Raw genomic sequence first — 12,126 nt, 5'->3', positions numbered from 1 at the left:
ACATATTTAAAAGCAACCTAAATATTTTACGTAACAATATCAGATAACAGACTAAGACAACAATAAAGCAATTACAAGGCTGTTACGTTTCTTAGGAGGTCACTTCCCATCTAGTCCATGCAGCTGAGGATATAGCAAGCTTTCAGAAGCCTCTGAAAAAATTCTCCATACAGATGTCGACAAGGTGCAGAGCAATGTCCTGGTTACAGGCAGATGCTAATAGAATTAATTCAGAACACTCTTGATGGCAACCATGCAAATGAAGGTTTAAAATAAGGCTAAAGAGTGCTATGATTTTTTTCCCCCTTCTTTAATCACTCAAGAAATTCTTTTTTATACAATCTTTCTGTCTCGCTGATTTTCATCATAATCAACAAATCAAAGTGGAAAAAATACAGTAATTCCTCTCACAGTAAGATGTTATTACACTATTCCTAAATGACATTTTTAATATAAAATTTTATTTTATGATATCTACAGTCTAACTATACTGGTATTTTACAACAAGAATGTGTCAAAATTGGGAAACTCTCAACAACACATAATAATATATTTTGCTGTAAAGAATCACTCAGGATTTTACTGTGCCAGTCAGCAGAAACTCAGCAATCCTGCTATGGTAATTTACAGCTATTCATCAACCCAGTAATGCACACCCACACTTGGCATGGAAAACGTAGCTTGAAACAACAGCAGATGATGGATTATGATGATGGTAAGTAACAATGATAACAGCTATTGATTTTTTTTTCTCTTTTTAATTTCTTTTTGGAGGAACCATTCACTGTGTAGAGTGTGGGTAAACAGTGATGCAAACAGCTGGTGTTACTAGATATGGTGAATTCACATAAATAAGCTGGACATTTGAAATTTTTCTCTATTCACGGAGGTCAGAAAAGTCAACTCTCTTTCTCATATGAATAGAGGTTAATATATCCCACATTGCTTTTCTTTCCTTCTCCAGTTGGAAACCATAATGGTATTTTAAGAAGTTACTCAGTAAAAATAATATTTTATTATTTTTTTTAAAAGACTTTATCATTTCAGCCATTGACATTTTATAATAATAATTTAGGAATTCATTTGAATGTATTTCCTAAGGCTGAAAATTAAAGAAAATTCTACCTTGTTTTTGGTGGGGCAGATGTTTGCTAAGAAATAAATGACCTTTCTTGTCAGATTCTATCAGATCCTATAACTTTTAAACTTTCTGGTAGCACATATATAGTGAACACCAAATGTTAAGCCAATAGCATGTATAATATGATATGTACATCAAGCAGCGTTCAAAATCCACAAATGCATGGCTAGCATGTGTGCCAGATGAGACAAAAATTAACTACTAAGCTAAATTAAAAAGAGGTTTAGAATATCAAAATATATAATGTACCTAGAACATATATTTTATTTCTTTGCCTTCACCCTGCCTGTTAATTAGATAGCATTGGTATTACTGATATTGTTTTGAACACTGAGCAGCTGCAGTCATTTCCACCCCAGCTATAAATTCCAAGTCTTGATTTTCTTCACAATGCCAAATTTCTTTCTCAGTGCACTGAGGTTTAGTGCTGAGCTGGGACAAGATCCACCTTCACTTCCTTGTACGGAGAATGAAGAGAGATAGAAGGAAGTTTTGTATCTGATGAAGTTTAGAGTCTCTCTAAGCAATGAAAGAGTTTCCACCACTAACGTGCCACACTGAGAATGTGGTCAGCCCAGAAGGGAAAAAATCGAATACACTCCAACTACTAAATGCTAAAGATGTGTAACAATCCTGACTGCTAACATCAGCCCTCAAACTTTTGAAAACATTGGTACTAACAGATTTCCCATGTTTAATGGAAAACAAGTGTGTTAAAAAAAGTGCAGCACCTCCCCACCTCCGTAGAAGAACAAAGATACTTGACTGCAGCTCTGCTGGTGGCTGACTACTTACTTACTTTCAGTGATCTTTCAAAGTGTCTGTAATCTTGATGTATTATCATTTCCTATGAATGCTATGAAAACTGTGAGATTGGTTTGTATTGCTGATTTCCATCTACTAAATGTGTTGCATTTCCTTACAATATGTATTGGGTGGAGAGACCTTTTTTATATAAAAAATACCCATGCTCTGAAAAAGGCTATAGGCTTAATTTAATGGTTTATTTTATTTTATTTCTGATGGCTACAATGACAAGATGCTTTTCTTTATCTCAATTGCTACTTTATATTTTTGATACAAGGAAATAATTACATACTAAATGATACTAAATATACTACATATATTCCCACACACTACCAATCTGGGAAACATGTAGGACTATGAAACTGTGACTGACACTTCTCTTGGGATCACTTTGACATATCAGAAGATACAAAGCAGCTATTGGGTAAAAATTTATTTGTAATTATTGCAAAAATCGTGCATGAATATATATGTATGCGAGGGATGTGTTCTAAAACTTGCCTCTGGATGCAGTGCAGGACTTCACAAACCATCCTGAATGCATAAACCAAAGCATTCCTGTCTGAGTGAAACAAGTGCTTAACTATTCACTGTTGGTGATCTTAGTTTCTCAAGAGATATTGAAAAGTATCAAAAAGGCAGTGGGAACTAATCTAGCTTTTTTGGTCTGGAAAATCCAGCTGTTTTGCTAAACAGTCACGTCTTGGTTCCCAGCTTTAAGAATGACCTTTGGGGCACATTCTTCTTAACATGCATGGTGAGATTACTTATATGCCATATAAAACCATATTTTTACTGAGTGTGGACTGAAGTACTCCACAATGTATGACTCTCACTTTTGAAAGCTTTCACTGCAAAGGGGGGAATTTCAGATCAAATGAGAGAGAGAAAAAATTGTTTTGCCTGTGGACATTAACTATTATCTTAACTTCAAAGGAAGTCTGCTGTAGCATTCTCATGTTTTCACAAGCAAAGGTCTGACATTTTGGAGCTAAAAAAGAAAAATAAAAGCAATTAAAAACCAAACAAACAAAAAACTAAGTCTCATCTGAGCTGCAAGGATTTTCAAATAGCAAACCACAGGTTGCAGGTGGTCAGCAGTGGTATTTTAGAGGTTGGCAGGAAATTTGCCCAAGATTTCTTCTACTGAAAAGCTGTGCCTGCACAGGGGCATGGGAGCCTTAGCAAATCTACCTGGCAGTTCTTCGAACTGACAGGACAGATTAATTATGAGAAAAAACTCTTCACAGTCCTCCTTCCCAATGAGTGGGGGAGCAAAGAGGGAAAATACAAATCAGAGTGAAAGTCCTACAGATCAGAATAATATGAAAACAGATTGAAGAAGGGACAGAAGATCTGGGAGGCAATATTGTAGGGAGGCAAGGGAAGGACTATGGTAAGAAGCTGTGAGGAGCAATGGCGGAGTTCATACCATAACACAGCAGTTAAATCTACAAAGCTTTCAATAAGACCTCCAAACCCACAGATTTCTTTATTTTTTTACTGCTCTCAAGTCATTACTGAAAATGAGCAGCAAGCCTCATGGGATCTATACTTCCAGTACTGGAACAAGCATAAGCAGGAGAGGGTTGTGATTTGCACCCAATCTGAAGGAGTTCAGCCTGCTGACAGGGGAGTCAAAGCAATTCTTCCTGGCAGAATTCTTCCCCCCAGAAAAAGATATATATATATGTTCTTAAAAGAGTTATGAGATACTCTAAGGCTGCCTTCAGAAATGCAAACCAACCACGTGATCAATAGTATAACAAAAAGTTATCGAAGAGGATGAATACAAAACTAGGAAATGAGAACTGCATGTGAATGACCTCAAAAGAGAGTTGTTAAATTTTAATACCTTTACTTTGCAGCCTTAGTATTTTTTCAAGTTGTTTTTGTGTACTTTGTTGCACGTATATTTGTAGGCAGGAAAAAAAATAAAATAAAAATGTATAGAATTGCTTAGTAACTTCTAGGAAAATACTTTCTTTTTCCCATCTTTAGCAACAAAATCAGGTGGTTGGCAATGTCTGCTTTCCTGAATGTGCCTTGAGGAAACACAGTGAATGAACAGATTTTGTTTTCTCAGTTAAAATACTGATAAAATTAAAAGCAGAGTACTGCATTTTGCTTTGATGTATTTCAGTTGTTTCACGTGCATTTCAGTTTGATCACCTTTTATTTATGTATTTATTTATTTTAACAAATTTGCCTGCTACTAATTCTCAGTTTATGGCAGAAGAAGAGGCAAGAACATATGCTCTGAATGAGAAGATCCTTTGCATTTGGATTTCAGAGGCTTTAGTCATTCCTTGAGCCCAATAACCTTACAGATTAATTCCTTTTGCTTGCAGTGACATCTGTTGGTGAGGGCAGAGCTGATAAACTGCAAGGCTGGCTGCACTGATGGCATCAGTCAACGACTTGTTTTTAAATGCAGTCAGTGTTTCTTCTCTCTTCCCACCATCTCATTTTCAAGAGGAAGGAAGTGTTTTTGGAGGAGTTTATATATTCAGCTCCAGCAGTGAGATTTCATTCTGAACATGGTCTTTCTTCTTGATGTTCTTTTAGTGTTAACATTCAAATTTTAATGAGAAGAAATTTTTTGTTACTGTGATTACAAATTAAGTGGGACAAGACGTACGTCTATGCCAGTCTCACACAGAGTTGTGTTCTGCAGCTTGATGAGCTGTATGAGGATGTGTTTAATGGGCTCTGCTGTCAGCTTTCAATTCACTTGCTCAAGGTGCAGCTTCTAGAGACTAATCAGGCATCCCCAATGGCCCACAGAAAAAAAAATAATAATAATAATAAAAAACAAGCATTGGAAAGGGGGTTGAGGTGGGAAGGAGGGAGCAGAGGGCAAGAAGCTGCAGGTATTAAGCATCATCTAAACAATTCCTGTTGACTCTGAGCTTCATTGCAGAAATGAAAGACTGTACATAGGAAGGATGCACTTGTGTCTTTTAACACACAAGACACGAATACAGCTGGAGGACTCAATGAAGCTGAGATTTTTGTAAGACTACTCCATTGTTAAACTGTCCTACAAATGATTGAGATATGTGCAGGGGGAGTGTATGAGTCTGGATACTATTTAAAGAGTGTTGCAATCAATTTACTTCACTGTGTTTGCCTTCCTGCATTAAAAAGACTTCTCTTCCTGAACAAATAACATAGATAAAAGTCCTGCATTTTGTCTGATTTAAGTCTCAGTACACTAGCAGTTATTCGAGCAATCATCTAATGCAATTGTTTTGAGTGTAAGTGCACTGAGCATACTGGTTTGGGGTTATTTCATCTTCTTAATTAAATTATAGCTCAAGTTCTCTTCCAGCATTAAGAGGTGTTGAACATGGCTGGTGAAACATGAATATTTGGTACTAAGAGAATACCACGGTCTTCATTCAAACTTATCCCCTAGGATTTTCCCTACAAAAGTCACTGACAATGACTTTTTCTATCCTACCTAAACTTCACAGCCGAAATACCTAAGAGGCAGTCAAATGTATCAATAAAGAGCTGATCCATATTCTGGAAGGACACATTTATATAAATGTCAATGAGTCTAAGTGCCTACTTGAAATGGAATATTGACATTCGCTTTATTCATATATTTTATTTATTTATTTATTTATTTATTTTGAGCAGCCATGGCCCTTGAAATTCAAAAATCACAGAGGTCACACAGGCACATTAATACAATGAAATAAAAATGACTGAAAGCTTAATAGCATGTCCACCATCAACATATAGGACAGGCAATATATTTATTCATAATATAGTTTGGCATAAATTGTCATCTGCATGTGTAAAAGTACTGCTTCTTTTTATTTTTATTTTTTTTTTAATTTCACATAGCAGAAAATATCAGGAGATTCAAGGAACTGCTCTTTAGGCTTTTCTTGCTTGAAATATATTTTAAACTGCAACAGGATTTAATAGCTTGATTTGCTTTCCAAAAAGATGAAACAGTACCTATTTCTAAACATCTTAGGAATTTGTGTTCAAGTTTTGATAACACATATTAAGGCCAAAATATCAAAATGATTTTGAAGTCATACATAGAGGCTTTACATTAATTTTTCCAATATGCTTAAACTGAACAGACCCTTAAGAGGATTCCAAGGTTCATATCCCTTCTTTGTATGCTCTTGCTGCAGGGGCTGTTGTCACAGTTAGCCAGCTACTTGCTGGAAAATAAATAGGGATTAGATTGCAAGAAATTACATTGTGACTGTTCTAAGACTTGGAAACGCCCCAGTGGAAAGCAAAACTATTGTAAATTCTTTTCCTTAGTGGACAGTTGGTGAAGTTTCAAGTTCAGTGGAACAGCAAAAAGTAAAACGTAGCTTGCCACATTGAGTAATTGATTGTTTAACATGTCTGATATTTTTGCCACTTTATTATGGTCACTGTACATGCCATGGGTCTCAGTTCAGTATGAGGGAATTCAGTAGAGGAGAGGATGTGGCACACTCCTACACCCTGCTGCGTACAGACACCAGCTGGTGAGGTGATTGGTGACTCCTCTTTTCCAGCACTTGTCAGTTAGTTCAGTTTTACCATCAATCAGCTTACTGTGACTTCAAAAACCTTTATTGAATAAAAGTCTCTCTCCATTTCTCTTTCCACTGAAGACAGTTCTGTGGCTGTCTCCAAGATGTACTTCTTAAAGCTAGTTATTTGTGCTTCTTGACCAGCCCCAGTACTACTGAATGCTAGTCCAGTTGGTGAGTGCTTTCATTTTCACCAAATGTAAAATACTTTTCAGAGTATGGCATCTTCAGACCCCTACTTTCATGTCCTCTAGATCAGCCAATAGTGTGCTTGTGAGATGGCTGACAGAACTGGCATCTGGGGCTACCTCCCTTCAAATGCAACTGGATAAGATTAAAGGCTGAAAAAAAAATGAACACAAAGTATTTGATAGAGATTCTCAGCACTTTTGTCTGAAGAACTACTACCAGTCCTAGATTTCTGTGAGTCTTTCTTAAGCTATGTTAGATTCTATATTTTTTTCTGTATTTTTATTTTTTTATTTTCATTTCTGTTTTTACTTTGTTTTGTTTAGTTTCCTCACAAAAGAGAAAGGAAGAAATTGAAAACAATATTGTTTTCCATTCCCTTCCCTTTGTCAACAGAGAAAGGTAAAGCAATCCTTTATTATGAAATTTGAAAACAATGAGGACATTTTCAAGATGTTCAAAACTAATATTTCAACACCACAGCCCATTCTAAGAAAGAAAGATGTGAGTTATTTCTGAAATACAAGCTCAAAATATCAGCTCATCGATAAAATACTTTGCATATTGTATACTACAAGGAACAGATATTACCCATCAAGCAGTAAGCAGGTTGAACAAGAGATGTGTTTGTGTTTGTATAACTTCTCTCAAAATAGGTCAAACTGACATCAAAACACACAATCTGCAGAAGAGCTGTGTAATATCTTTATTTAGTGCTGTAAGACAGTTGCAGAGATCATTCTATTGGCTCAGTGCTGCTAGAAGAGAATGAGAGGGAGGAGGTATATGTGAAATACTTGGCTGTGGTCTTGCTTACTTTTGACCTAAGAATTTAGAAAATGTTGAAGCTTTTAGGTAGTCAAAATTCAGACTCAAACATCCCATGGCAGTTTCTGTATAAAATCAGTTTGTCACAAAGGTAATATTTGGTTTTACTTATGATGTTTTTGTGTGGTTTTTTTTTTTGTTTTTTTTTTTTTTTTTCCAGAGATGCTTTATTAAATGTAAGATACTCAAGTTTACTCTTCATATAATTTCAGTGGATAAATTAATCCATATTTTAGGAACTACTTTAAAATATGAAATAAAGTGATGCATAGAATTATGTTAAGCTTGAAGAGATGCAAGGAAAATTGTCAACAACTGTTAGATTTCAACAGTGTTAGCAAACTATTTTATCCATCCTCAGAAGCAGTTGGGGTCTTCTGCAGTCCCCTGGAACAATCCAGCTTTAGGAGAGGTTAAATCCTGCATGATCTTTCTTACATATTAATGAAAACAAATGTATAGTTTTCTTAATCATCATGGCATCAAATTCCATTAAGGTCCAAAGGACATGAACAGGTTCATAATTTTCTTTACTAGTATTCCTCACTTAAGCTGACACTTAGCCATCTGACCATTAATTATACAGAAGCAAGTTGCACTGAAGTTCCCCAGACCAGAAACTTTCTGGTAGTTTTAATTTACTTAAGAGTGCTGGTTTAAATCTGTTCAAGCTAGAAACATGAACTAAGATATCTTGCAAAACATTATTAATTAATAAAATACTCCTAAGAAAGCACTGTTTTTTTCATAGACTCTTCATCTTCCTCATGGTTATGTCAAAGTCATCTATTATCATTTACAGGTGCACTAGCAAAAAGTTCTCAAGATGTTTGTTGGTTTCAGAGTTTTTGGTTCCGTTTTGATTTTTCTTTTCTTTTTTTTTTTTTTTTTGTTTTTTTGGTTTTTTGGTTTTTTTTTGTTTTGTTTTTTGTAAAGAGAAGGGTAAGTATTAAAAAATTATTGTAATTCACACACAAATGAACTCAGTAACTGAAGAGGATGAGTGATGTATTTTATGTTGGCTTGTACAGTTAAGGCAATTCAATTTGCCAGAAAAAATATTTCAGTACAGTAAGACATGAAACCAACAAAACCCCTTTCTCTTAAGCTCTCTTCTTAGAGGTGCAAATACTCTCACCTCTTGGGTTTCTCATTTTCTGGTCAGGAAATGTCAAAGGAAAAAAATAGAAAAAAAAATCATAGTGACTACTGAAATCCTACCAAAACATCCAAAGGTGTATTTGTCTCAGGAATCTCACATCGACATTTCTCAGGAAACACTGCTGCAATCCTATGGACACAGTTAATGTTTACACAGGTGGGCTACTGCTGCCTTTGGCAGAGCAAGGAAAGAATATCTCTAACTCCAGTTCTGATTACTTCTTTTCAACTTTACAGACTTATTGGAGAAGGAAGTTGGAGAGTGAGGTCAAGAAACATTTGTTTGTTAGTCTTTATGGGAACAATGAAATGGTCCATGTTTCAGCAATTTTGATGTTCAGTAAGTGACATGTTTATCCTATATGTACTGAGCTCTCATATAACAACATTCAAATGCTGATCTGCAGGGCTAATTGGCACTGTGTCATTGCATAATAGCATACATCTCTTGTGTTTCTGTTTCTTACTGTTGCTACAATTTTTAAACGTTTCATCACATCAACTACCCAAACTTTGGATAGAGTTTGTCACTTCAAACTTTTAAATGAAGAGTGAAGGTCTAAGGATAAGGACAAAGATAGTCACCAGATAAATGAGAAAGCAGTGTTAAATCTCATTAGTCATGAACAGGTCTTTGCTGCTTAATCTAAGCTTTTCTATATATCTGCACAAAGAAGAACATAATCAGAGTGTTGTTTAGTAATGTCTGATCTAGTCACATTTATCAGAATTCAGTTTGCTGATTTCCAAGACACATTCCCTTTGCAATCCTCTGTTACATTGCATTATATGACACTTCTGGCAAATGAAACTTGGTTCAGACAACCTGCACTCCCTGATTTAGCATTTGTTTAGGTTTGGATTATACATCCTTTTGTTCCTCCTGGTGAGTGTTTCTGGGAAGACAAGAGGTTCTTGAACCTGACAAGACATTTAGTGGTTTTACTCATAAAGGAAGAACAGAGCAAAGCTCCAGCAGCTAATGTCACAGGCAAGGTTATTGATGATACTGAACTGGAAGTCTCATTAAATGATACAAGACAATGTAAACAGATTAAGAACGGCTGGAGTTATTTAGGAACCTGCCCAACAGAGTGCAAATGTAGTTCACAACACATTCATCATAAGTTCATTTTATGCCCCTAACTGCTCTTTATTCAGAAACTAATTCTGAAATAGAGAACATTTAAACAATTATCTCCTCGTAGATTTGGTCTTCTCTCCATTGTTTACCAGACTTATATCTGAATAGCTGAAAGTTTTAATCCTCTGAGTACTGCCACGTATCCTGTTTCGTGTCTGGCAATTTAAGTGAATGGTTCTGGTTTTGGTTTTAACATTCACATCGAAGTGGATAAACTCACATGATGCTCTAAGGGTAATTAAAAGCAGCATCTTTGAGATACTCAGCATTTATTTTTGGGATATGATAGGAAAACAGATAACCAGAGTGGTGTGCTACTGTCTAGAATCACCTGTGCCAGAGTAAACTTCCCAAATTTTCACAGCGAAAGTTTGTACTATTTCTTCTCTCTCCTGACATTAGGATTACATCCTGTACAGCGCAGAAGGGATTCATGTGGAGTTGCATCACTGTAGTTACATTCTACCAGTATAAAGAAGATATTTTGCAGGGGATATCCTACAAACCTTTTGATATACACACAATCTATAAGAATGTTATTTTTTCTTTTTCTTTTTTACATTTGGCTTCTTTTTTTTTTTTTTATTTTTTCTTTTTTTTTTTTTTTTTTACATAGAAAAGACTAAGGAATACTTATTAAAAAGAAAAAAGTCTTTAAAAATAAGCAATCATTCTTGGGTTAAATGGCTCTTACTTGAGTTAATATGTGTGCCCCGGTGGCACAGTGGTAGGAATGCTGCTTTGCAACACCGGGGCCCGGGTTCGAATCCCCCTGTGGCGCAAGTGGTAGAAGTGCCGCTCTGCTACACAGAGGCTCGAATCCCGGGGGGTTGGACTCAATGATCTCTAAGGTCCCTTCCAATCCGCACGAGACTATGATACTATGATGATGAAATATGCTTTACATTATATTTATATTATAAGTATACTTGTAGTAAATGTCTCATCTTTTCAAGCAGTTGTGGTTTTTTGTTTTGTTTTTTAATAATAATTGTTAGAAGACATTCCAGGCTTTTATTATTTCATTAAGCATTACAGCAGTATCAGTTCAAGAAAAAAAAAAAAAAAAAAAAAAAGATAATAATAACTGTCTTAACTGTTCACAAATATAACATTATATCTCTGAAATGAATTCCTTATCACAAGGAATGAAAACATTCAAAACTGAGAACAGAAATGGATTTTGTTGTATGAAAAGGGATAAGCGATCAGCCTGGAAACCATCAGCTCTCAGGAAGTGGAAATGTGATTCAGAACTTTACAACATCATTTTAGAATGTTAACATTATTTTTGCAGCTTAATTTATTTTGATTAGAGTTTCTACTCCAGGAGCTTTTAGAATAACAGAAACATACTGAAGTTTCTGAAGATGTGATACAGCTTTAAGAGTCTAACTATGTGTCTTTTCTAATGCTGGCAAGTAGAGTATATATATAAGTCATAGCATTAAATGAAGGGATGGATATGCCATCTTCTCTGAGTGACCACTACTTTAACAACTAATTGCACTGATGTAAGAATTCAGCTGATGAATATTCTGTCAGTCAGCATATATTTTATGATCATAGCATTTAGGAAGAAGGGTCTCACTAGGATTATTTATGTTAAAAAAAGAAGGATGAGTCTTACTTATGGTTGGGGGGGATGACTCTGTTTCCCACTGGCAGTTAATTTAAACACAGTATATCACAAATGCTGAAGCTGACCTTCCTTTTAAAATGTTTTTGCTACATTAACTTTTGTATATTTGTTATTCACTGAAAGCAAAACAGAGACTGAACCTTAAAGCTGAATACCAGATTTTTCATTAATGGTGAGAATTTGATGTCTTTTTGGTTTATTGACAACCACTTTCACTTCTCCTATGCTCAGACAGATCTTCCACTAAACTCAGACAGCTAACTGACTTTGCATAAGGCATGAATCTGGGCTTGCAGACTGTCTTGCTCAGAAGTGGTAAGAAACATACCTGTGTTTTTTCAAGGGTGTCAGAATTATAGGCCAGAAGTTGCTAGATGCTTTCTTTAAAGTTGCCAGATGGAACCATATTCCTGTGCTGCTAACCAGTATAGTGGCACAGAGTTTACCACTCCTTCATTCCTTCTGTCCTTCTTTCCTCCCTTCTTTCCCTCTGTCCAGGTATCATTTATCACTGAAACTGCAAACAGATCTTTGCACCAGGCTAATACATCTCCTCATTGCAATGAGTATGATTGTATTTATAAACAAATATGTTGTCAGTAACATAGAGCTGGTGCTCTTGTTGTACCCACAGGGGCAAACAATGAAAAAGGATATT

Source organism: Coturnix japonica, chromosome Z (genome assembly GCF_054131305.1).
Source record: "Coturnix japonica strain WE chromosome Z, WE-NBRP24, whole genome shotgun sequence".
NCBI classification, from domain to species: domain Eukaryota; kingdom Metazoa; phylum Chordata; class Aves; order Galliformes; family Phasianidae; genus Coturnix; species Coturnix japonica.
This window is presented reverse-complemented; position numbering follows the sequence as displayed.